We start from the raw sequence: 26,345 nt of genomic DNA on the forward strand, positions 1-26,345 counted from the left end.
TTTAAGTTTATCTTAGTTTAGTATTTAGAGCTTATTAACATTGGTAGATTTGTTTATTTATTTGATTGCTCTCATCCTTTTTTAATTTTATTTTATATATATATATATTTTCCTTTTTCTCTTTTTGTGACTGTTATGTATATGCTTCTTTTGTGATTTTGTCTGTATAGCTTTGCTTTTACCACTTGTCCTAGCGTTCTGTCTGTCCGTTTTGTTTTGTTTTGTTTTTCTTTTTTAGTATACATTTTAGTGCTTGTTATCATTGGTGGATTTGTTTTTTTGGTTTGGTTGCTGTCTTTTTTCTTTTTTTACTTTTTTATTTATTTAAATAATTTTTAATTTTATTAAATTTATTTTATTTTATTTATTTATTTATTTATCTCTCTTTTCTTCTGAGCTGTGTGGCTGACAGGGTCTTGATGTTCTGTCCGGGTGTCAGCTCCACTCAATGACCAGCAAGCTACAGTGCTGGACACCCTATGCCAAACAACTAGCAAGACAGGAACACAACCCCACCCATTAGCAGAGAGGCTGCCTAAAATCATAATAAGTTCACAGACACCCCAAAACACACCACCAGACGTGGTACTGCCCACCAGAAAGACAAGATCCAGCCTCATCCACCAGAACACAGGCACCAGTCCCTTCCACCAGGAAGCCTACACAACCCACTGAACCAACCTTACCCACTGGGGGCACACACCAAAAACAACGGGAACTATGAACCTGCAGCCTGTGAAAAGGAGACCCCAAACACAGTAAGTTAAGCAGAATGAGAAGACATAAAAGGGGAAATTGACAGTAACACAATCATAGTAGGGGACTTTGACACCCCACTTTCACCAATGGACAGATCATCTGAAATGAAAATAAATAAGGAAACACAAGCTTTAAATGATACATTAAACAAGATGGACTTAATTGATATTTCTAGGACGTTCCATCCAAAAACAACAGAATACACTTTCTGCTCAAGTGCTCCTGGAACATTCTCCAGGATAGATCATATCTTGGATCACAAATCAAGCCTTGGTAAATTTAAGAAAATTGAAATCTTATCAAGTATCTTTTCTGACCACAGCACTATGAGACTAGATATCCATTACAGGAAAAAAACTGTAAAAAATACAAACACATGGAGGCTAAACAATACACTACTAAATAACCAGAGATCACTGCATAAATCAAAAAATACCTAGAAACAAATTACAATGAAAACATGACGACCCAAAACCTATGGGATGCAGCAAAAGCAGTTCTAAGAGGGAAGTTTATAGCAATACAATCCTACCTGAAGTAACAAGAAACATCTCAAATAAACAACCTAACCTTACACCTAAAGCAGTTAGAGAAAGAAGAACCAAAAGACCCCAAGGTTAGTAGAAGGAAAGAAATTATAAAGATCAGATCAGAAATAAGTGAAAAAGAAATGAAGGAAATGATAGCAAAGATCAGTAAAACTAAAAGCTGGTTCTTTGAGAAGATAAACAAAATTCATAAACCATTAGCCAGACTCATCAAGAAAAAAAGGGAGAAGACTCAATTAGAGATGGAAAAGGAGAAGTAACAAGTGACACTGCAGAAATACAAAGGATCATGAGAGATTACTACAAGCAACTCTATGCCAATAAAATGGACAACCTAGAAGAAATGGACAGATTCTTAGAAAAGCACAACCTTCTGAGACTGAACCAGGAAGAAATATAAAATATAAACAGACCAATCACAAGCACTAAAATTGAAACTGTGATTAAAATTTTTCCAGCAAACAAAAGCCCAGGACCAGATGGCTTCACAGGCAAATTCTATCAAACATTTAGAGAAGGGCTAACACCTATCCTTCTCAAAGTCTTCCAAAATATAGCAGAGGGAGGAACACTCCCAAACTCATTCTACGAGGCCACCATCACCCTGATACCAAAACCAGACAAAGAAGTCAACAACAACAAAAAAACTACAGGCCAATATCACTAATGAACATAGATGCAAAAATCCTCAAAAAAAAATATTAGCAAACAGAATCCAGCAGCACATTAAAAGGATAATACACCATCATCAAGTGGAGTTTATCCCAGGAATGCAAGGATTCTTCAATATATGTAAATCAATCAATGTGATAAACCATATTAACAAATTGAAGGAGAAAAACCATATGATCATCTCAATAGATGCAGAAAAAGCTTTTGACACAATTCAACACCCATTTATGATAAAAACTCTCCAGAAAGTAGTAGAGGGAACTTTCCTCAACATAATAAAGGCCATATATGACAAACCCACAGCCAACATCGTCCTCAATGGTGAAAAAGTGAAACCATTTCCACTAAGATCAGGAACAAGGCAAGGTTGCCCACTCTCACCACTATTATTCAACATAGTTTTGGAAGTTTTAGCCACAGCAATCAAAGAAGAAAAAGAAATAAAAGGAATCCATATTGGAAAAGAAGAAGTAAAACTGTCACTGTTCGCAGATGACACGATACTATACATAGAGAATCCTAAAGATGCTACCAGAAAACTACTAGAGCTAATCAATGAATTTGGTAAAAGAGCAGGATACAAAATTAATGCACAGAAATCTCTGGCATTCCTATACACTAACGATGAAAAATCTGAAAGAGAAATTAAGGAAACAATCCCATTCACCACTGCAACAAAAAGAATAAAATACCTAGAAATAAACCTACCTAAGTAGACAAAAGACCTATATACGGAAAACTATAAGACACTGATGAAAGAAATTAAAGATGATGCAAACAGATGGAGAGATATACCATGTTCTTGGATTGGAAGAATCAACATTGTGAAAATGACTATACTACCCTAGTGCAATCCCTATCAAACTACCAATGTCATTTTTCACAGAACTAGAACAAAAAATTTCACAATTTGTATGGAAACACAAAAGACCCTGAATAGCCAAAGCAATCTTGAGAAAGAAAAATGGAGCTGGAGGAATCAGGCTCCCTGACTTCAGACTATACTACAAAGCTACAGTAATCCAGACAGTATGGTACTGGCACAAAAACAGAAATATAGATCAATGGAACAGGATAGAACGCCCAGAGATTAGCCCACCTTATATGGTCACCTTATCTTTGATAAAGGTGGCAAGAATATACCACAGAGAAAAGACAGCCTCTTCAATAAGTGGTGCTGGGAGAACTGCACGGCTACATGTAAAAGAATGAAATTAGAACACTCCCTAACACCATACACAAAAATAAACTCCAAATGGATTAAAGACCTAAATGTAAGGCCAGACACTATCAAACTCTTAGAGGAAAACATAGGCAGAACACTCTATGACATAAATCACAGCAAGATTCTTTTTGACTCACCTCCTAGAGTAATGGAAATAAAAACAAAAATAAACAAATGGAACCTAATGAAACTTTAAAGCTTTTGCACAGCAAAGGAAAACATAAACAAGACAAAAAGACAACCCTCAGACTGGGAGAAAATATTTGCAAATGAAGCAACTGACAAAGGATTAACCTCCAAAATTTACAAGCAACTCATGCAACTCAATATCATAAAAAACAAACAACCCAATCCAAAAATGGTCAGAAGACCTAAATAGATATTTCTCTAAAGAAGATACACAGATTGCCAACAAACAATGAAAGGATGCTCAACATCACTAATCATTAGAGAAATGCAAATCAGAACTACAGTGAGGTATCACCTCACACCAGTCAGGATGGTCATCATCAGAAAATCTACAAACAGTAAATGCTGGAGAGGGTGTGGAGAAAAGGGAACCTTCTTGCAGTGTTGGTGGGAATGTAAATTGATACAGCCACTGTGGAGAACAGTATGGAGATTCCTTAAAAAACTAAAAATAGAAGTACCATACGACCCAGCAATCCCACTACTGGGCATATACCCTGAGAAAACCATAATTCAAAAAGAGTCATGTACCACAATGTTCACTGCAGCTCTGTTTACAATAGCCAGGACATGGAAACAACCTAAGTGTCCATCGACAGATGAATGGATAAAGAAGATGTGGCACATATATACAATGGAATATTACTCAGCCATTGAAAGAAATGAAATTGAGTTATTTGTAGTGAGGTGGATGGACCTAGAGAGTGTCGTACAGAGTGAAGTGAGTCAGAAAGATAAAAATGAATACTGTATGCTAACACATATATATGGAATCTAAAAAAAAAAAATTGTTCTGAAGAACCTAGGGGCAGGACAGGAATAAAGACGCAGACATAGAGAATGGACTTGAGGACACGGGGAGGAGTAAGGGTAAGCCTGGACGAAGTGAGAGAGTGGCATGGACAGATATACACTGCCAAATGTAAAACAGATAGCTAGTGGGAAGCAGCCGCATAGCACGGAGAGATCAGCTTGGTGCTTTGTGTCCACCTAGAGGGGTGGGATAGGGAGGGTGGGAGGGAGATGCAAGAGGGGGGAGATATGGGGATATATATATACATATAGCTGATTCACTTTGTTATAGCAGAAACTAACATGACATTGTAAAGCAATTATATTCCAATAAAGATGTTAAAAAAAGGGGGGGGGGGCAAAGGACCTGAATAAGCATTTCTCCTAAGTAGATGTACAATGGTCAACAGGTATTTGAAAAGGTGCTCAACATTACTAAACATTGGGGAAATATAAATCAAGACCACAGTGAGATAATACCTCACATCTCTTAGGATGGCTATTACTTAAAAAACAAAAGATAAGTTTTGATGAGAATGTGGAGAAGAGGGAACCCTTGGGCGCTGTTGGTAGGAATGTAATTGGTGCAGCCAAGGTGGAAAACAGTGTGGAGATTCCCTCGCCTTCTATGATGGTTAGGTCCCTTTCCCTTAGAAAATTTCGTGATGCAAATATCTGTTAGTTCCAGAACAGACATGGTGTCTTCAGAAGTTATTTGTCAAAGTGCATAAATACATGTTTAAGACAAAGTATCCATTTAGTATTATTTAATGTCAGCTTTATTAGTATAGTTTTATAATTTACTGTTTAGTAACACCTAGGAGTGCACTTATTTATGAGATTGGTTTCCTATTGAGCATAGTTAAGTGCAGCCTGAAGACACTAAAGAGGGATCAGAGAAGGGGAGGGTAGAGGTTCAGTCTAGGTCACTGGAACATGACTTTTTGAACATAAGGCCCTGCTTTCAACCTGAAAATTTTTCTCCAAAAACAACATGACAGTCATTATACTTTTGGTATAATGATTAAGAAAATACACAGTGTCAAAATACTTCTCTGAGTTCAGAAGTTATTTTTATGTGAATATGTATTTTATGAATTGCAGTGTCCTTTGTTTACTGTTCAGGCAATTCTCACATAAGCTCACATAAAGATTCTTCAGTTGTGTGCGGTAACTGTGACTCACCCCATCCCCAAGGGTCTACAGCAATCTGCCTGGGCCAAGATTCTTCTGGCTAAATTCTCTCTTATCTGGAAACCTCCACACATGCTGTTCCTCTACCTGAGACATTCTTCCCTCCCTTCTTTTGGCTGGGTTAACTTGGTACAGCCTTCAGTTCTCAGCTGAGGTATCGTCTCTCCAGAAGTCTGTTGATAAGTCCCTCCAGTAATGGCACCCCCAGCATCCTGAGCTCCTATGATCACACACTTCACACTGAAAATTTTGCTTATTTAATAGGAAGAATGTTTAGTAATACTCTTCTCCCCTCAGTGGTTCCTGTAAATAGACTGGCTTTCAGTAACTGGAGGGACCTCTAGGCATGTAGCTGGAAGGACCTGGAACAGAACCTGATTTACCTACATAGAAGAGGTTTGAGAAGCTGGAGTGGTTTTCTGAGAGGGGAATAGTAGAGAGATAAGGAGAAATCCCTGTTGATTAGAATCAGAGGTACTTCACGTTGAATGGAGGTTTATGAAGTTTTGCACTCTGGGTTATACAGTCTACCATGTCTGGGAAATCAGAAAGGCTAATACAAAATTATGAGAACTTGATGTGCTTAGATTATTTATAGAAGAAGAAAAAAGGAACCAAGTTCAATGTACTGTCTGGCATGGGGCCAAACTATAACCACCTGGCATGTTCAGGAAACTAGCCAAACATCGGGGATCTGTTTGCTCATGTGTCCCCTGCTCTAGACTCCAAATGTTTAAGCTCCTCAGTAAAAGTCAGCTGAATTAGCAACCTTGGTTCTAGACCAGAGCATGGAGTGGATACCAAATGTTTCAAGTATCCCTTTTGAAATTGAGACCGTTCTGACAAGGCCAAATAGGCACTTGAAAAAAATCAAGTGAAATTTGGGACACTCTCTCCTCAATTCAGTCATGTCTGGCCTAGAGACAGAGATGGTAAATTCAGAGATGTCTCTTTCACATAGTCCTTGGTGGTAATAATAATAATAATAATGATAATGGTAATAGTAATAAATAAAAGCAATGATTTTTTTTAACATCAAGAGCCCCTTCAAAATGTCCTGGTTCTCATGGACCCCTTGAGGGAAGGGCAGTCTTACCCTCAGAGTGGGGAGTTCTTCACCACTGAGCACCTTGGGTGAGACCAGAAGTCACATTTCAGTAATTGTGGTTCACAGTGAAGTAGGAGAAAGAGTCTGGATTTGGGACCAGAAGATCTGACTTCTGATCTCAGCTCACCAGGTGTAATTCTGTGTCTGCACAATTGCTGATGCCCTTGGAACCTCATTTACAGCATCTGAAACTCTCTCAGGATCACTGCAGAGATCAAAGGCGAGAAAACATTAAGTTACCAAACATACAGACTGTAAATCTCTAAGTTATTAGTATCAGACATGCTTGTATTCATTATTTTTTTAACTTTTATTTTTTATTGAAGTATAGTTGATTTACAATGTTTCAGGTGTAGAGCAAAGTGATTCAGTTATAGATAGATATTCTTTTTCAAGTTTGTTTCTATTATAAGTTATTACAAGATATTGAATATAGTTCCCTGTGCTATACAGTAGGTCCTTGTTGTTTATTTTATATATAGTAGTGTGTATCTGGTAATCCCAAATTCCAAATTTATCCCTCCCCCTGACCTCTCCCCTTTGATAACCATAAGTTTATTTCCTATGTCTGTGAGTCTATTTCTGTTTTTTAAATAAGCTCATTTGTATCATTTTTTAGATTCCACATATAAGTGATGTCATATGATATTTGTCTTTGTCTGACTTCACTTAGTATAATAATCCCTAGGTCCAACCATTGTGCTGCAAATGGCATTATTTCATTCTTTTTATGGCTGAGTAATATTCCATTATGTATATATACCACATCTTCTTTTTCCATTCCTCTGTCGATGGACATTTAGGTTGCTTTCATGTCTTGGCTATTGTAAATAGTGCTGCAATGAACATTGGGGTGCATGTATCTTTTTGAATTATGGTTTTCTCCAGATACATGCCCAGGAGTGGGATTGCTGGATCATATGGTAATTCTTCTATATTTAATTTTTAAGGAAACTCCATGATCTCCATAATGGTTGTACCTATTTACATTCCCACCAACAGCGTAGGAGGGTTCCCTTTTCTCCACACCCTCTCCAGCATTTATTGTTTGTAGACTTTTTGATGATGGCCATTCTGACTGGTGTGAGGTGATACCTCATTGTGGTTTTGATTTGCATTTCTCTAATAATTAGTGATGTTGAGCATCTTTCCATGAGCTTTTTGGCCATCTGTAAGTCTTCTTTGGAGAAATGTCTATTTAGATCTTCTGCCCATTTTTTGATTGGGTTGTTTGTTTTTTGATTTTGAGCTGCATGAGGTACTTGTATATCTTGGAGATTAATCCCTTGTCAGTCGCTTCATTTGCAAATATGTTCTCCCATTCTGTGGGTTGTCTTTTCGTTTTGTTTTGGTTTCCTTTGTTGTGCAAAAGCTTTTAAGTTTAATTAGGTCCCACTTGTTTATTTTTGTATTTATTTTCATCACTCTAGGAGATGGATCCAAAAAGATTTTGCTGCGATTTATGTCAAAGAATGCCCCACATATGTTTTCCTCTAGGAGTTTTATAGTATCTGGTCTTACATTTAGGCCTTTAACCCATTTTGACTTTATTTTTCTATATGGTGTTACAGAATGTTCTAATTTCATTCTTTTACATGTAGCTGTCCAGTTTTATTGAAACTTATTGAAGAGACTGTCTTTTCTCCATTGTTTATTCTTGCCTCCTTTGTCATAGGTTAACTGACCGTAGGTGCATGGGTTTATTTCTGGGCTTTCTATGCTGTTCCATTGATCTATATTTCTGTTTTTGTGCCAGCCCCATACCATTTTGATTACTGTAGCATTGTAGTATAGTTCAAAGTCTGGGATCCTGATTCCTCTAGCTCCATTATTCTTTTTCAAGATGGCTTTCACTATTTGGGGTCTTTTGTGTTTCCATACAAATTAAAAATTTTTTTGTTCTAGTTCTGTGAAAAATGCCATTTTTAATTTGATAGGGATTGCATTGAATCTGTAGATTGCCTTGGGTAGTATGGTCATTTTAACAATATTGATTCTTCCAATTCAAGAACACAGTATATCTTTCCATCTGTTTGTGTTGTCTTCAATTTCTTTCATCAGTGTCATATAATTTTCAGAGTACAGGTCTTTTGCCTCCTTAGGTAGGTTTATTCCTAGGTATTTTATTCTTTTTGATGCAATGGTAAATGGGATTGTTTCCTTAATTTCTCTTTCTGATATTTTGTTGTTAGTGTATAGAAATACAACAGATTTCTGTGTATTAATTTTGTATCCTGCAACTTTACTGAATTCACTGATGAGCTCTAGTAGTTTTCTGGTAGTGTCTTTAGGATTTTCTATGTATTGTATTATGTCATCTGCAAACAGTGACAGTTTTACTTCTTTCCAATTTGGATTCCCTTTACGTCTTTTTCTTTTGATTGCTGTGGCTAGGACTTCCAATACTGTGTTGAATAAAAGTGACAAGAGTGGGCGTTCTTCTCTTGTTCCTGATCTTAGAGGAAATGTTTTCAGCTTTTCACCATTAAGTATGCTGTTAGCTGTAGGCTTATTATATATGGCCCTTATTATGTTGAGGTATGTTCCCTCTATACTCACTTTCTGGAGAGTTTTTATCATAAAGTGGTATTGAATTTTATCAAAATCTTTTTCTGCATCTGTTGAGATGATCATATGGTTTTTATTCTTCAATTTGTTAATGTTCTGTATCACCCTGATTGATTTGTGGATATTGAAAAATCCTTGCACCCCTGGGATAAATCCCACTTGATCATTGTGTATGATCCTTCTAATATGTTGTTGGATTTGTTTTGCTAGTACTTTGTTGAAGACTTTTGCATCTATATTCGTCAATGATATTGGCCTGTAATTTTCTTTTCTGTGATATCTTTGATTTTGGTATCAGGGTGATGGTGGCCTCATAGAACGTGTTTGAAAGTATTCCTTTCTCTGCAATTTTTTGGAATAATTTCAGAAGGATAGGTGTTAACTCTTCTTTAAATATTTGGTAGAAGTGGGACTTCCTTGGTGGTTCAGTGGTTAAGAATCCGTCTGCCAATGCAGGGGACATGGGTTCGAGCTCTGGTCTGGTAAGATCCAACAATGCCACGGAGCAAGTAAGCCCGTTCGCCACAACTACTGAGCCTGCGCTCTAGAGCCCACGAGCCACAACTACTGAGCCTATATGCCACAACTACTCAAGCCCCCACACCTAGAGCCTGTGCTCCACAACATGGGAAGCCACCACAATGAGAAGCACTCACATTGCAATGAAGAGTAGCCCCTGCTCGCTGCAACTAGAGAAAGCCCGTGTGTAGCAACGAAGACCCAACGCAGCCAAAAATAAATAAATTTATTTTAAAAAATAATAATAACATTAAAAACATAAAAAATAAATAAATGTTTGGTAGAAGTAGCCTATGAAGCCATCTGGTCCTGGACTTTTGTTTGTTGGGAGTTTTAAAATTACTGATTCAATTCCAGTACTAGTAATTGGTCTGTTCATATTTTCTATTTCTTCCTGGTTCAGTTTTGGGAGATTGGTACCTTTCTAAGAATTTGTCCATTTCTTCTAGGTTGTCCATTTTATTTTCATTATTTTATTCATTTATTCAGAAATTTCCAGGGGCTGACCATGTATGGCAAAGATATGTTGAAGAACTCTATGCATAGAGGATTGGTTTTTTGAAGGGTATTTTTTATATCAGTAATTTTCAAATTAGTGGGAGTGCCTTAAGGGAAACTTGGGTGAATTATGAAGAGAAGGGAGGAGAAAGGAGAAGTTTTGTTTTATGAAACCCACCTTACATTAGGAATAAAGGGCTCTAATGATCTAACTTTTTTAAGTGCGGGTTTATCAGGGGTTTAGTTTCAGTGAGTAGCATATTCGATTCACGGGGGCCCTAAAGTCACTTGCTGGCTTTTTTTGCTTGATCTGGAGACTTTTTGTCCATCTTCACCATCCTGTCTCTCACTGACCTGGCCTGGGTTGGCAGGGTACATAGGAAGGATAAATTTGTATGAGATGGTTGTACTGAGTGTGTCTTAATAAATTTTCTTTTCCTGTTTTGTCCTCGTCCTCCTTCCTTCTCCTTTTAGACATTTTTCCTTTTATTCTTTTTAAATTCCTATTCCTTCTTTGTCTGTTGTCATTTATAAAAATCAAAGTAATTTATATACATGGTTAAAAAAATTAAACAGTAGAAAAATCTTCAAATAAACCAGGCTACCTTTATTTAAATGTCTTCTATTTTATATTCATTTAATTGGCATTTATTCCCTACAAAAGACAAAATTAACCTTTCTTATTCAGTGAATTAAGACCCATAGCATGACTGAACATGATAAAACACTAATGATGAAATTTTTCTTAGTTTCTTTTAATACATTAGTTGCCTTGCTCTTGTAGTTGCAAAACTGCCATCAAGTTCTTATAAAAATGTTCATTGAATTGTAGGTTGTTAGTGAATATAGTAGGACCACACTGTAAATAGAAGAATCATCAATTTTTAAAAATATCTCTACCTTTTTTTTTTTTAAACATCTTTATTGAAGTATAATTGCCTTACAATGGTGTGTTAGCTTCTGCTTTATAACAAAGTTAATCAGTTATACATATACAATACGTTCCCATATCTCTTCCCTCTTGCATCTCCCTCCCTCCCACCCTCCCCATCCCACCCCTCTAGGTGGTCACAAAGCACCGAGCTGATCTCCCTGTGCTATGCAGCTGCTTCCCACTAGCTATCTATTTTACATTTGGTAGTGTATATATGTCCATGACACTCTCTCACCCTGTCACATCTCACCCCACCCCCTCCCCATATCCTCAAGTCCATTCTCTAGTAGGTCTGTGTCTTTATTCCCGTCTTGCCACTAGGTTCTTCATGGCCTTTTTTTTTTTTTTCCTTAGATTCCGTATATATGTGTTAGCATACTGTATTTGTTTTTCTCTTTCTGACTTACTTCACTCTGTATGACAGACTCTAACTCCATCCACCTCATTACAAATACCTCCATTTCATTTCTTTTTATGGCTGAGTAATATTCCATTGTATATATGTGCCACATCTTCTTTATCCATTCATCTGTCGATGGACATTTAGGTTGCTTCCATGTCCTGGCTATTGTAAATAGAGCTGCAATGAACATTTTGGTACATGACTCTTTTTGAACTATGGTTTTCTCAGGGTATATGCCCAGTAGTGGGATTGCTGGATCATATGGTAGTTCTATTTGTAGTTTTTTAAGGAACCTCCATACTGTTCTCCATAGTGGCTGTATCAATTTACATTCCCACCAACAGTGCAAGAGAGTTCCCTTTCCTCCACACCCTCTCCAGCATTTATTGTTTCTAGATTTTTTGATGATGGCCATTCTGACCGGTGTGAGATGATATCTCATTGTAGTTTTGATTTGCATTTCTCTAATGATTAATGATGTTGAGCATTCTTTCATGTGTCTGTAGGCCATCTGTATATCTTCTTTGGAGAAATGTCTATTTAGGTCTTCTGCCCATTTTTGGATTGGGTTGTTCGTTTTTTTGTTATTGAGCTGCATGAGCTGCTTGTAAATCTTGGAGATTAATCCTTTGTCAGTTGCTTCATTTGCAAATATTTTCTCCCATTCTGATGGTTGTCTTTTGGTCTTGTTTATGGTTTCCTTTGCTGTGCAAAAGCTTTTAAGTTTCATTAGGTCCCATTTGTTTATTTGTGTTTTTATTTCCATTTCTCTGGGAGCTGGGTCAAAAAGAATCTTGCTGTGATGTATGTCATAGAGTGTTCTGCCTATGTTTTCCTCTAAGAGTTTGATAGTGTCTGGTCTTACACTTAGGTGTTTAATCCATTTTGAGTTTATTTTTGTGCATGGTGTCAGGGAGTGTTCTAATTTCATACTTTTACATGTATCTGTCCAATTTTCCCAGCACCACTTATTGAAGAGGCTGTCTTTTCTCCACTGTATATGCTTGCCTCCTTTATCAAAGATAAGGTGACCATATGTGTGTGGGTTTATCTCTGGGCTTTCTATCCTGTTCCATTGATCTATATTTCTGTTTTTGTGCCAGTACCAAACTGTCTTGATTACTGTAGCTTTGTAATATAGTCTGAAGTCAGGGAGCCTGATTCCCCCAGCTCCATTTTTCGTTCTCAAGATTGCTTTGGCTATTCGGGGTCTTTTGTGTTTCCATACAAATTGTGAAATTTTTTGTTCTAGTTCTGTGAAAAATGCCAGTGGTAGTTTGATAGGGATTGCATTGAATCTGTAGATTGCTTTGGGTAGTAGAGTCATTTTCACAATGTTGATTCTTCCAATCCAGGAACATGGTATATCTTTCCATCTATTTGTATCATCTTTAATTTCTTTCATCAGTGTCTTATAATTTTCTGCATACAGGTCTTTTGTCTCCTTAGGTAGGTTTATTCCTAGATATTTTATTCTTTTTGTTGCAATGGTAAACGGGAGTGTTTTCTTAATTTCACTTTCAGATTTTTTGTCATTAGTGTATAGAAATGCAAGAGATTTCTGTGCATTAATTTTGTATCCTGCTACTTTACCAAATTCATTGATTAGCTCTAGGAGTTTTCTGGTAGCATCTTTAGGATTCTCTATGTATAGTATCATGTCATCTGCAAACAGTGACAGCTTTACTTCTTCTTTTCCGATTTGGATTCCTTTTATTTCTTCTTCTTCTCTGATTGCTGTGGCTAAAACTTCCAAAACTATGTTGAATAATAGTGGTGAGAGTGGGCAACCTTGTCTTGTTCCTGATCTTAGTGGAAATGGTTTCAGTTTTTCACCATTGAGGACAATGTTGGCTGTGGGTTTGTCATATATGGCCTTTATTATGTTGAGGAAAATTCCCTCTATGCCTACTTTCTGCAGGGCTTTTATCATAAATGGGTGTTGAATTTTGTCGAAAGCTTTCTCTGCATCTATTGAGATGATCATATGGTTTTTCTCCTTCAATTTGTTAATATGGTGTATCACATTGATTGATTTACGTATATTGAAGAATCCTTGCATTCCTGGGATAAACCCCACTTGATCATGGTGTATGATCCTTTTAATGTGCTGTTGGATTCTGTTTGCTAGTATTTTGTTGAGGATTTTTGCATCTATGTTCATCAGTGATATTGGCCTGTAGTTTTCTTTCTTTGTGACATCTTTGTCTGGTTTTGGTATCAGGGTGATGGTGGCCTCGTAGAATGAGTTTGGGAGTGTTCCTCCCTCTGCAATATTTTGGAAGAGTTTGAGAAGGATAGGTGTTAGCTCTTCTCTAAATGTTTGATAGAATTCACCTGTGAAGCCATCTGGTCCTGGGCTTTTGTTTGTTGGAAGGTTTTTAATCACAGTTTCAATTTCAGTGCTTGTGATTGGTCTGTTCATATTTTCTATTTCTTCCTGGTTCAGTCTCGGCAGTTTGTGCATTTCTAAGAATCTGTCCATTTCTTCCAGGTTGTCCATTTTATTGGCATAGAGTTGCTTGTAGTAATCTCTCATGATTGTTTGTATTTCTGCAGTGTCAGTGGTTACTTCTCCTTTTTCATTTCTAATTCTATTGATTTGAGTCTTCTCCCTTTTTCTCTTGATGAGTCTGGCTAATGGTTTATCAATTTTGTTTATCTTCTCAAAGAACCAGCTTTTAGTTTTATTGATCTTTGCTATCGTTTCCTTCATTTCTTTTTCAATTGTGTCTGATCTGATCTTTATGATTTCTTTCCTTCTGCTAGCTTTGGGGTTTTTTTGTTCTTCTTTCTCTAATTGCTTTAGGTGCAAGGTTAGGTTGTTTATTCGAGATGTTTCCTGTTTCTTGAGGTAGGCTTGTATTGCTATAAACTTCCCTCTTAGCACTGCTTTTGCTGCGTCCCATAGGTTTTGGGTCGTCGTATCTCCATTGTCATTTGTTTCTAGGTATTTTTTGATTTCCCCTTTGATTTCTTCAGTGATCACTTCGTTATTAAGTAGTGTATTGTGTAGCCTCCATGTGTTTGTATTTTTTACACATCTTTTCCTGTAATTGATATCTAGTCTCATAGCGTTGTGGTCGGAAAAGATACTTGATACGATTTCAATTTTCTTAAATTTACCAAGGCTTGATTTGTGACCCAAGATATGATCTATCCTGGAGAATGTTCCATGCGCACTTGAGAAAAATGTGTATTCCGTTGTTTTTGGGTGGAATGTCCTATAAATATCAGTTAAGTCCATCTTGTTTAATGTATCATTTAAAGCTTGTGTTTCCTTATTTATTTTCATTTTGGATGATCTGTCCATTGGTGACAGTGGAGTGTTAAAGTCCCCTACTATGATTGTGTTGCTGTCGATTTCCCCTTTTATGGCTGTTAGTATTTGCCTTATGTATTGAGGTGCTCCTATGTTGGGTGCATAAATATTTACAATTGTTATACCTTCCTCTTGGATCGATCCCTTGATCATTATATAGTGTCCTTCTTTGTCTCTTATAATATTCTTTATTTTAAAGTCTATTTTGTCTGATATGAGAATTGCTACTCCAGCTTTCTTTTGATTTCCATTTGCATGGAATATCTTTTTCCATCCCCTCACTTTCAGTCTGTATGTGTCTCTAGGTCTGAAGTGGGTCTCTTGTAGACAGCATATATATGGGTCTTGTTTTTGTATCCATTCAGCCAGTCTGTGTCTTTTGGTGGGAGCATTTAATCCATTTACATTCAAGGTAATTATCGATATGTATGTTCATATTCCCATTTTCTTAAATGTTTTGGGTTTGTTATTGTAGGTGTTTTCCTTCTCTTGTGTTTCTTGCCTAGAGAAGTTCCTTTAGCATTTGTTGTAAAGCTGGTTTGGTGGTGCTGAACTCTCTCAGCTTTTGCTTGTCTGTAAAGGTTTTAATTTCTCCATCACATCTGAATGAGATCCTTGCTGGGTAGAGTAATCTTGGTTGTAGGTTTTTCTCCTTCATCACTTTAAGTATATCCTGCCACTCCCTTCTGGCTTGCAGAGTTTCTGCTGAAAGATCAGATGTTAACCTTATGGGGATTCCCTTGTGTGTTATTTGTTGTTTTTCCCTTGCTGCTTTTAATATGTTTTCTTTATATTTAATTTTTGACAGTTTGATTAATATGTGTCTTGGCGTGTTTCTCCTTGGGTTTATCCTGTATGGGACTCTCTGTGCTTCCTGGACTTGATTAACTATTTCCTTTCCCATATTAGGGAAGTTTTCAACTATAATCTCTTCAAATATTTTCTCAGTCCCTTTCTTTTTCTCTTCTTCTTCTGGGACCCCTATAATTCGAATGTTGGTGCGTTTAATGTTGTCCCAGAGGTCTCTGAGACTGTCCTCAGTTCTTTTCATTCTTTTTTCTTTATCCTGCTCTGCAGTAGTTATTTCCACCATTTTATCTTCCAGGTCACTTATCCTTTCTTCTGCCTCAGTTATTCTGCTAGTGATCCCATCTAGAGTATTTTTAATTTCATTTATTGTGTTTTTCATCGTTGCTTGGTTCCTCTTTAGTTCTTCTACGTCCTTGTTAAATGTTTCTTGCATTTTGTCTATTCTATTTCCAAGATTTTGGATCATCCTTACTATCATTATTCTGAATTCTTTTTCAGGTAGACTACCTATTTCCTCTTCATTTGTTAGGTCTGGTGTGTTTTGACCCTGCTCCTTCATCTGCTGTGTGTTTTTCTGTCCTCTCATTTTGCTTATCTTACTGTGTTTGGGGTCTCCTTTTCACAGGCTGCAGGTTCGTAGTTCCTGTTGTTTTTGGTATCTGTCCCCAGTGGGTAAGGTTGGTTCAGTGGGTTGTGTAGGCTTCCTGGTGGAGGGGGCTATTTCCTGTGTTCTGGTGGATGAGGTTGAATCTTGTCTTTCTGGTGGGCACGTCCACGTCTGGTGGTGTGTTTTGGGGTGTCTGTGGCCTTATGATTTTATGCAGCCTCCCTGCTAATGGATGGGGCTGTGTTCCTGTCTTGCTAGTTGTTTGGCATAGGGTGTCCAGCACTGTAGCTTGCTGGTCGTTGAGTGAAGCTGGTTCTTGATGTTGAGATGGAGATCTCTGAGAGATTTTCGCTGTTTGGTATTACGTGGAGCTGGGAGGTCTCTTGTGGACCAGTGTCCTGAAGTGGACCAGTGTCCTGAAGTTGGCTCTCCCACCTCAGAGGCACAGCCCTGATGCCTGGCTGGACCACCAGGAGCCTTTCATCCGCACAGCTCAGAATATAAGGGAGAAAAAAATAGAAAGAAAAAAAGAGGATAAAATAAAATAAAATAAAGCTATTATAATAAAAAATAAGAAAAAAATTATTAAGAGTAAATGTATTCAGAAAAAATATTTTTTTAATTTTTAAAAATAGATTTATTAATTTTTTATAGTAAAAAATAAGAAAAAATTTTTAAGAAAAAAGTTTATTAAGAAAAAATTTTTTTAATTTTTTAAAATAAAAAATATGAAAAAACTTATTAAAAAATTTTTTAATTTCTAAAAATAGAAAATATGGAAAAAATTATTAAGAAAATATATATTAGGAAAAAAAATTTTTTTAAGTAAAAAAAAAAAAAATGGACGGACCTAACCCTAGGACTGATGGTGAAAGCAAAGCTATACAGACAAAATCTCACCCAGAAGCATACACATATACACTCACAAAAAAAGGAAAAGGGGAAATTAATATATCCTGCTCCTAAAGTCCACCTTTTGAATTTGGGATGATTCGTTGTCTATTCAGGTATTCAACAGATGCAGGCACATCAAGTTGTTTGTGGAGCTTTAATCCGCTGCTTCTGAGGCTGCTGGGAGAGATTTCCCTTTCTCTTCTTTGTTCCTACAGCTCCCAGTGTTCAGCTTTGGATTTGGACCCGCCTCTGCATGTACGTCGCCTGAGGGCGTCCGTTCCCCGCCCAGACAGAACGGGGTTAAAGGAGCAGCTGCTTCGGGGGCTCTGGCTCACTCAGGCCGGGGGAGGGAGCGGTACGGAGGAGGCGGGGCGAGCCTGCGGCGTCAGAGGCGTCGTGACGTTGCAGCAGCCTGAGGCGCGCCGTGTGTTCTCCCGGGGAAGTTGTCCCCGGATCACGGGAGCCTGGCAGTGGCGAGCTGCACCGGCTCCCGGGAGGGGCGGTGTGGAGAGTGACCTGTGCTCGCACACAGGCTTCTTGGTGGTGGCAGCAGCAGCCTTAGTGTTTCCTACCAGTCTCTGGGGTCCGCGCTGTTAGCCGCGGCTCACGCCCGCCTCTGGAGTTCGTCTAGGCGGCGCTCTGAATCCCCTCTCCTTGCGCGCCGCGAAACAAAGAGGCAAGAAAAAGTCTCTTGCCTCTTCGGCGGCTGCAGACCTCCTCTCCGGCTCCCTCCCGGCTCGCCGCGGCACGCCAACCCCTTCAGGCTGTGTTCACGCTGCCAACCCCAGTCCTCTCCCTTCGATCCGACTGAAGCCCGCGCCTCAGCTCCCAGCCCCGCCTGCCCCAGCGGGTGAGCAGACAAGCCTCTCGGGCTGGTGAGCGCTGCTCGGCGCTAAGCCTCTGTGCGGGAATCTCTCCGTTTTTCCCTCTGCGCCCCTGTTGCTGTGGGATCCGCGCTGATAGCCGCGGCTCGCACCCGTCTCTGGATTTCGTTTAGGCAGCGCTCTGAATCCCCTCTCCTTGCGCGCCGCGAAACAAAGAGGCAAGAAAAAGTCTCTTGCCTCTTCGGCAGCTGCAGACTTTTTCCCAGACTCCCTCCCGGCTAGCACCAAAGCCCGAGCCTCAGCTCCCAGCCCCGCCTGCCCCAGCGGGTGAGCAGACAAGCCTCTCGGGCTGGTGAGTGCTGGTTGGCGCTGAGCCTCTGTGCGGGAGTCTCTCCGCTTTGCCCTCCGCACCCCTGTGGCTGCGCTCTCCTCCGTGGCTCCGAAGCTTCCCCCCTCTGCCACCCGCAGTCTCTGCCCGCAAAGGGGCTTCCTAGTGCCTGGAAACCTTTCCTCCTTCACGGCTCCCTCCCACTGGCGCAGGTCCCGTCCCTATACTTTTGTCTCTGTTATTTCTTTTTTCTTTTACCCTACCCAAGTACGTGGGGATTTTCTTGCCTTTTGGGAGGTCTGACGTCTTTTGCCAGCGTTCAGTGGGTGTTCTATAGGAGCAGTTCCACGTGTAGATGTATTTCTACTGTATCTGTGGGAAGGAAGGTGATCTCCGCGTCTTACTCTTCCGCCATCTTGCCCCTCTCTCTCTACCTTTTTATTTGCAGATGGATCCATTACCACACACACACACATTACCCCACAAATGTCCACTGACCAGACATTTTCTACAGATTGAGGCAGACACTCCCCGGACCCATGACCTAAAGGACTTACGTGCCAAGCGTATGGCTTACTATGAAAGCATTGCGGTCATCAAGAGTGATGCTTCCAGAAATGGCAGCCAACAGGTGTCGACAGCTTCCCAAGACATCAAAGTTAATCCTTCAGAAAACCAAACCCTCAGGCTGAGAGGCCCTCAGATGTCTCCGTGTTATTTAGCAATTGGATAGAAACCTCTGCTCCGGGAAGAGTTCACAGAGGCTTCTGGAGAAGCAGAGCAGTGTCAGGACCACAGGGCCCAGGAGGAGCCCTGGAGAAAGAACCACCCACCAGAACTGGATCTCCAACTGTTGGCTGATGCCTTGGTCCCCGAGACACAGAAGTTGCGACACGTTATAATTTGGTCCCAGAAGTTCTTGTCCAACCTTCCAGAAGAGTATGGGTCAAAGAGTCCCACAACTTCTCTAAGACTCCCTCGCTCTAACCTTTGTCACAGTTCAAAAGCTCTAGGAAGTAAGAGAAATGCCCATCTGAGGTCATCTGATTCTCCACCCCTGCTCAGAGAAGACCAGTCCAGCACACAGACATTCACAGCTGCTCTTCAAGCCTCCAGAATAACTCGTCAGAAACAGGCTTGTTTTCCGAATTTCCAAGTTCCTTCCTGGAGGACGGTTTTCCTGGCAGTCACTCTTGTGGGTGGCAAGAAACTACAGTTAGGAGTGAGGGAGAGGCACAGCTGCTGGGTGCCCTCTGATAGTTGGCAGCTGGAAGATCCTGCTCAACAGGGGTGTGACAGAGCAGGAAATAGTCACATTCAGACCCCCAACGAGGATGAGGTATTTCCTGAGAGGCTGGGAGCTCAGCCACGACTCAAACATACTTTTGGAGAAAGTAAAGTTTTAGAGGAAATTGGACAGAGCCCACCCAGAAATGGTTACTTCTGGACCCCATTAACAGACAGCTCAGAGGAGGAACATTTAGATGAACCTGGGGAAAGTAAAGGGACACCTAGAAGGGATGTTCTGGGCAGGAAGTATAGAAGGTTTTCAGGAATTGCCTTATCCCCTCCAAGTGATATGATAGCACCATGTGGTGTTTCCTTCTCTGGGGAGACTCCCCTGGAGGCTGAAGTCAGGCAGGAGTGCGGAGGGGCTGGGGAGTCCCCTGTGGGGACCCCCAAGGATGTCAGAGCAGAATTCAAAGCTGACAGCTCCAGAGGTGAAGACCTCATCCAGAGACTGCCTGGGAGTCAAAGTATGCTCCCCTCCAGCAGCTCCAATGGAAGGAGAACGGAATCAGACAATGTGGGGTTCAGTTTGGGGTCCCCCCAAACTGACATTAAGCATAAAAATGGATGGAAACATGCCATCATGGAGAGCGCAGGGAAGACTATTACGGGGAGAATGCCAAGAGACTGTCTGAACAGAAGTGTGCCGAGTCCTGCCAAAAGCAGCCAGCCTGTGATAACTCAGAAGCAATTTGACCTAACACGTCCCAAAAGTCAAGTGGCCCCTCAGATGGCCGGCCTCTCGCTGAATGTGTCAGAGGGCCCCTGGGAGAGCCCTGCGCTTCATGTACATCCATGGACCCACTGCAGAGGCACACGGTGTGCTCGGCAGGGCTTGGTTTCACCAATTGCCACCACCTGGGGTGGACAGGAGATCAGTACAGACACCCCGAGTGGTCACCAGGCAAACAACTCATGAGCAATAGGAAAAGATACCGCCTTCAAGTCACCCCATTTCCAGGGAGATCTCCAAAGCCGATTGGAAGGGATCCTTCCCACTCCAGGATGTTGGTGACAGCCTCTCCTGGAGGGGTGAGTCACCATGTAAGCCAGAGCAAGGGGCCAGTGTACTGGAGACATATTTCTAATAATTTTCTGCATATGCTGAACAAGATCAGGGGTCTTTCTTCAGAGGAGAGCAACTCCTCTTGGCCTTTCCAGGGGCCTAGACTGTCCAAATCAGAATTGGTAATCACATTTCCAGAAGGGAGAGGCAAGTCTAAAGGTGCCATCCTGGCCAGGGAGGCCAGGGAGTGGAGAGATGGGAGTGAGAGCCATGCAGCTGCGGAAGGTGAGGAGGGCACCCATCCCCCAGGACAAGGCTATGCAGCAGAGGCAGCTCTGGAAGAGACTAGCTTTTGGAAACCTCAGGGCAACTATGGTATGAAACCAAAGCTGGGGAAGACAGTCTCATGACTGGCACTTGTATAACATGCCACGTGGCCATTGGGTTTGAGACACAAGCTCCTTCATATATTACCCCTTAGTTTCATTTTCTATAAATATGAAATGGGCATTGTCTTAGTCTCTTTGGGCTGCCGTAAGAAAAATACCATACACTGGGTGGCTTAAAGAACAAATATTTATTTCTCACAGTTCTGGAGGCTGGAAAGTCCAAGATCAAGGTGCCAGCAGATCCAGTGTCTAGTGAGGGCCTGCTCCCTGGTTCATAGATGGCTGTCTTCTTGCTGTGTTCTCACATGGCAGAAGCAGAGAAGGGAAGCAAGCTCTTCTGTGACTCTTTTGAGGGTACTAATCCCATTCATGAGGGCTCCACCCTCATGACCTCATCTAATTCTAATCCCCTCCCAAAGGCCCCGCCTCCTAATACCATCACATTAGGGGGTAGAGTTTCCACATATGAATTCTGTTGGGGGGAACAAACCTTCAATTCATAAGAGGGATAATTATCAGAGTAAAGTATAAACTGTGAGATACTATGCAAATACATTTATTTTGTGTGTGTGGCAGAACAAAAGCCATTAGCTAATTAAAAGTAATCTTAGAAAATAGTTATTTTGAAAGGTAAATGCTACAGCATTCTTCTGGTTGAATAGATAGCTCTCTCGGGTGCCTGCATTTTTCATGAGTGTGATGATTCTATTCATTTTGCTGTATAGTAGTTTGTGCGGGAATAAGTATTATATGTGTTTCACCTAAATTACATTTTAACAACCAAGCATTAGAAAATAAAATCTGCCTCTCCAATTTGAGTGCTATGTAGGTAGAAAATGATTAATGCATTTTTATTTCATAGAATAAGCTCAGATTAGGAATTTAAAATACCTTGCTAGATCTTTATGCAAAAAATTTTCTTATTTGAATTCATTCTCTTTCGTTTTTGGAACTGAATTACATGATTTGTTATAAACGATAGTAAAATATAACATTCCAAAGCTATTTTGAGATACAGATAAAATGGTAGAATATTATTAAAGTATGCTTATAATATTTTTATAAGATTTGGGAAGCTGAGTGACATGCCTTGCATCAACAGAGGTAACAAAATACATCTGGAAAATAAAATCTATATGAAGCACGACAGATTTGTAACTTTGTATTTTACACTTCTAGGGAAGTTATGTTCTGCTACCCGCAAAATGACCCCAGAATGACCAGCTGTGGGGGACACTGGGAAATGTCCAGTACTGCATGTTCATCTCATAAACTTAAAGATGTGAAGCCAAGGTTTGACTTCTTTTTTGTTTTGTCACATAATAACATTTTAAATAACTAAGTATTAGCATTGGCAATCTTCTGAAAAATTAATTAACATTCTGGTTTATACACTGTGGTAAAAATCAATTATGTACTGAAGGTCTACCATGTGCAAGATGCTGTACAGGATGCTATAACAGACATAGAAAGGAAGAAGAGACAGTTACTCCAGAGTGTGGAGTTCTATAAGAGAAGCGCAACAGTGCTTGGGGAGCAAAAGATGTTATGGTACCGGTGGAATCAGGAGAGGCCTTATTTGTCAGGTAGTAAGAAAGGAGGCTTTGAAGGATAGATAGTAGTTGAACAGATAAAAAAAGGAATACCAGTTGGTAGAAATAGCATGAGTACAGTCATAGAGGTAAGATGCTTGGATTTTGTTGAAGGAGTAATGAGTTGCCTAATGTCAGGATTATTAGTCAGGATTGGTTTGGTTTCAAGTGATGGAAGCACTACTAAAACTAGTGGGGCATCAGAAGAAAATGAATTGGTTTGATTATTTGCAAATGTTTGGGGGTTTCATCTAGCAACTCAACACAATGACATGAGCTTTCAGTCTCTCTCCATCGCTTGGCTTTGCTTCCAAGATGGCAGGCACTCTCATCCATCTTTCATATTGTATTTGGCAACTTTCTATAGAGGTGTCTTCTAAAACAGACTTCTCCAAAGAGTTCCTCAACTTTGTTTTCTCTTTGTTCTGGGATCCTTAACCAGTGCCGGAATATAGAAGCTGAAGTTAAAAGACTTGGGTATGAATCATGGCCCTGCCACTTATTAACTGAGGGGCTTTGAATGAGTTACTTAAACTCTCCAAGATTCAGTTTCATCATCTTCAAAGTGGGCACAGTATTTACTCTTCTACTTTGAAGGAGTTTTGTGAAGATTAAGTGAATAACGTCCATGGAAGTACTTTGAAAATTATTAAGTGCTGTATACATGTAGGATTTGATGAGTGAAAGTAATATTAATAGTATGTCTATTTGGTACATCCAAACTTATCCTAGAACTCTGTGACCTTTTTGGTGGGTGTTTATACCCCTTTCAGAAAACAGTCCATGTCATCGTCATTATCATCGTCATCAAAACAGTGAATGTTTTTTAAGTACCTACTCTGTACGTGTCAAACATGTTGCATGCAGTGTCTCATATATTCCTCCCAGCAGTCCATTTTACAGAAGAGGTCACTGATCTTAGGTGAGGATCTTGTCCAAGGTCACCTATTTAGTAAGTGGCAGAGCCAGTGTCCAAACCCATTTGACATGAGAACCCTTGCTTTGAACCCCTCTGTTCTGTTTCCTCTCCAGCCTCCTATTCTTCAGTCCTGTGGGTCATTAACACCACATCTCTTAACCAATTCATGCCTATGCCACCACTGCTTTAAACTCTTTCATATACTGCATAGATATGTTCAGATTTCTGGTTATCCTGAATGCCATCCCTAGAATGTGACTGTGAACTTTTGGTTGAATAGATTTTGCTGTGAAGACATCTGTATGTTGTACGATGTTGATGTGTCCCTGTATTGAATTATAGCCACTGTGCACTGTTAGATTACATGTTTATGTGCCCTTTTTGAGCTTTATGACATAGAATCCATTTTTCTTGTTTCAGCCAATGTCTTTGGAAAGTGTAAGTGGTTTAATTCTCTGGAACCAAACTCATCAAAAGCACTTTTCCCTTGGGAACCTTTGGTTCCTTCCCATTAATGAGTTTAACATTAAGATCTGTTGTCCCCCTAAGTTCATAGGATCCATACCCAGTGGACGTGCAGGGCTTGAAGCTTACATTTTGTACCCAGAACTGGCCTCTGGACTCCAGACGCATACATACACCTTCTTGATTGATGTGGCCATTTGAATGTCTCACTGGAGCTCCACACTTGGCAGGTCCCAAACTATATTCATGGATCCCCGCTCTCCATCCCATAATACCACTGTTCCTCTGTAGTGTCCTCCACTGTGCACCTAACTGCCCAGGCTAGATCCCTGAGGTCATCCCTGCCTCTCCTTTTCCCACCTCCATATTTGGTCCTTTCCAAATCCTGTCAATTTTTACCTCCTAAATATTTTTTTGAATCCAGCCCCTCCTCTTCATGCTCGCCCCCTTACCATCCGCTCTCCCTGGATGACTGCAAGAGCCTCCTACCTTGTCCCCCTAACCACTCTGACTCTCACTCTGATCTCCACACCACCATCAAAGGGATTTTTTCAAATGTCATAGAAGGTCACCCTGCAATGGATTGCTGTTGCCCTTAGAATAAAGATGGACCACATTAACATGTCCCTCTGGGCTCAGGCTGTTTCCACCTCTGCCTCTTGCCCCCTTCACACCAGCCGCAGGGCCCTCTTCAGTTCCCCAGTGGTGGTGCACGCTCTCCACCCCACCAGCAGCCCCTTGCTTACTTAAGTGATAATCACTTCAGATCCAAGCCCAAAGCCCCATGAGAGCTTCCCACCCACCACCTTCAGACTAGGTCTGGTCTACTTGTTTACTTGCTCCCAGAGTGCCCTGTTTTCCTCTTTCAAGGAAACGAAATGTAAAATGTAATGAAGTAGAATGTAAGGAGGGTCTTCAAGGTCAAGAACAAGTCTGTGCAGCTCACTGGGAACTAGCACAGTGCTTAGATCTTAATAAGAGCTCAATACTTATCAAATAAATGAATAAATGCAGAAATAACTAACGTTTGTGGGAAGCCACTCATTTTTAGTGGATTGCCATGTGTCTATCAATCAGCTATAATCTATGTATTATTATATATATATATGGAATATATGTTTGTATATTGTATATTCAACATATATAATAATTTCCATTTTGTTAGGTTTAAGAGTTGAGTTGGGTCCTTTTAAGGAATAATGCAGATAAGAACATCTTTCTTTTTTAAACACTCCTTTCTTTTTTTTTTTTTTTTAACATTTTTATTGGAGTATAATTGCTTTACAATGCTGTGTTAGTTTCTGCTTTATAACAAAGTGAATCAGTTATACATATACATATGTCCCCATATCTCTTCCCTCTTGCGTCTCCCTCCCTCCCACCCTCTCTATCCCGCCCCTCTAGGTGGTCACAAAGCACCGAGCTGATCTCCCTGTGCTATGCAGCTGCTTCCCACTAGCTATCTATTTTACGTTTGGTAGTGTATATATGTCCATGCCACTCTCTCACTTTGTCCCAGCTTACTCTTCCCCCTTGCCGTATCCTCAAGTCCATTCTCTAGTAGGTCTGTGTCTTTATTCCCGTCTTGCCCCTAGGTTCTTCATGACCATTATTATTATTATTTTATTTTATTTTTTAGATTCCGTATATATGTGTTAGCATACGGTATTTGTTTTTCTCTTTCTGACTTACTTCACTCTGTATGACAGACTCTCGGTCCATCCGCCTCACTACAAATAACTCAATAGAAATCTGCTTTTACAAGGAGTAATTCAAATGTTTTACCATTAAGCTTGCTGTAGGATTTAAGGAGATTCATTTTGCCAGATTAAGGATGTTTCCTCCTATTCCTAATGCTCTAAGTGGTCCCTCCTCCCCACTCCTCACCCCCAGGAAGAGCTGTTGAATTTTATCACATATTTTGTATTTCTCTAGAGATGGAGGCGTTACTATGATGGTTTTTATTAAGACTTTATCTTTTTAGAGCAGTTTTAAGTTCACAGAAAGTTTGAGGGGAAGATACAGAGATTTCTCCCATACCCCCTCCCTGCAAAACAGGCATAGCCTCTCCATTATCAGCATCCCCCACCAGAGGGTACATTTGTTACAAGTGATGAGCCTATGCTGACAAATCATAATCACTCAAAGTCCATAGTTTACATTACAGTTCACTCTTGGTGTGGTAGATTCTATGGATTTGGATATATAATGACATATATCTATCATTATGGCATCATACAGAGTTTTTTTTTTTTTTTCACTGCCCTGAAAATCCTCTGTGCTCTATCTATTCATCCCTCTCTTCCTTCAACCCCTGTCAAGCACTGACATTTCTACTGTCTCCATATTTTTGGAGAATTGTCATATAGTTGGAATTGTACAGTACATAGCCTTTTCAGGTTGTCTTCTTTCACTTAGTCATATGCATTTAATGTTTCCTCCATGTCTTTTCCTGGCTTGATAGCTCATTTAGCACTGAATCATATTCCA

At 40.0% G+C, this 26,345-nt stretch overlaps 1 protein-coding gene across 1 annotated transcript in view; it reads left to right on the forward strand.

Annotated features, from left to right (window-relative positions):
- The window catches only part of RASEF (RAS and EF-hand domain containing), a 226,647-nt gene that overhangs the window by 7,042 nt on the left and 193,260 nt on the right, over positions 1–26,345 (forward strand). The window contains exon 2 of the mRNA XM_059924555.1: positions 22,059–22,172. The gene's annotated coding sequence lies outside the window, so the exon portion shown is untranslated. The remainder of the gene's footprint in view (positions 1–22,058; positions 22,173–26,345) is intronic.

The sequence above is a fragment of the Balaenoptera ricei genome, chromosome 6 (assembly GCF_028023285.1).
Source record: "Balaenoptera ricei isolate mBalRic1 chromosome 6, mBalRic1.hap2, whole genome shotgun sequence".
Taxonomy (NCBI): Eukaryota; Metazoa; Chordata; class Mammalia; order Artiodactyla; family Balaenopteridae; genus Balaenoptera; species Balaenoptera ricei.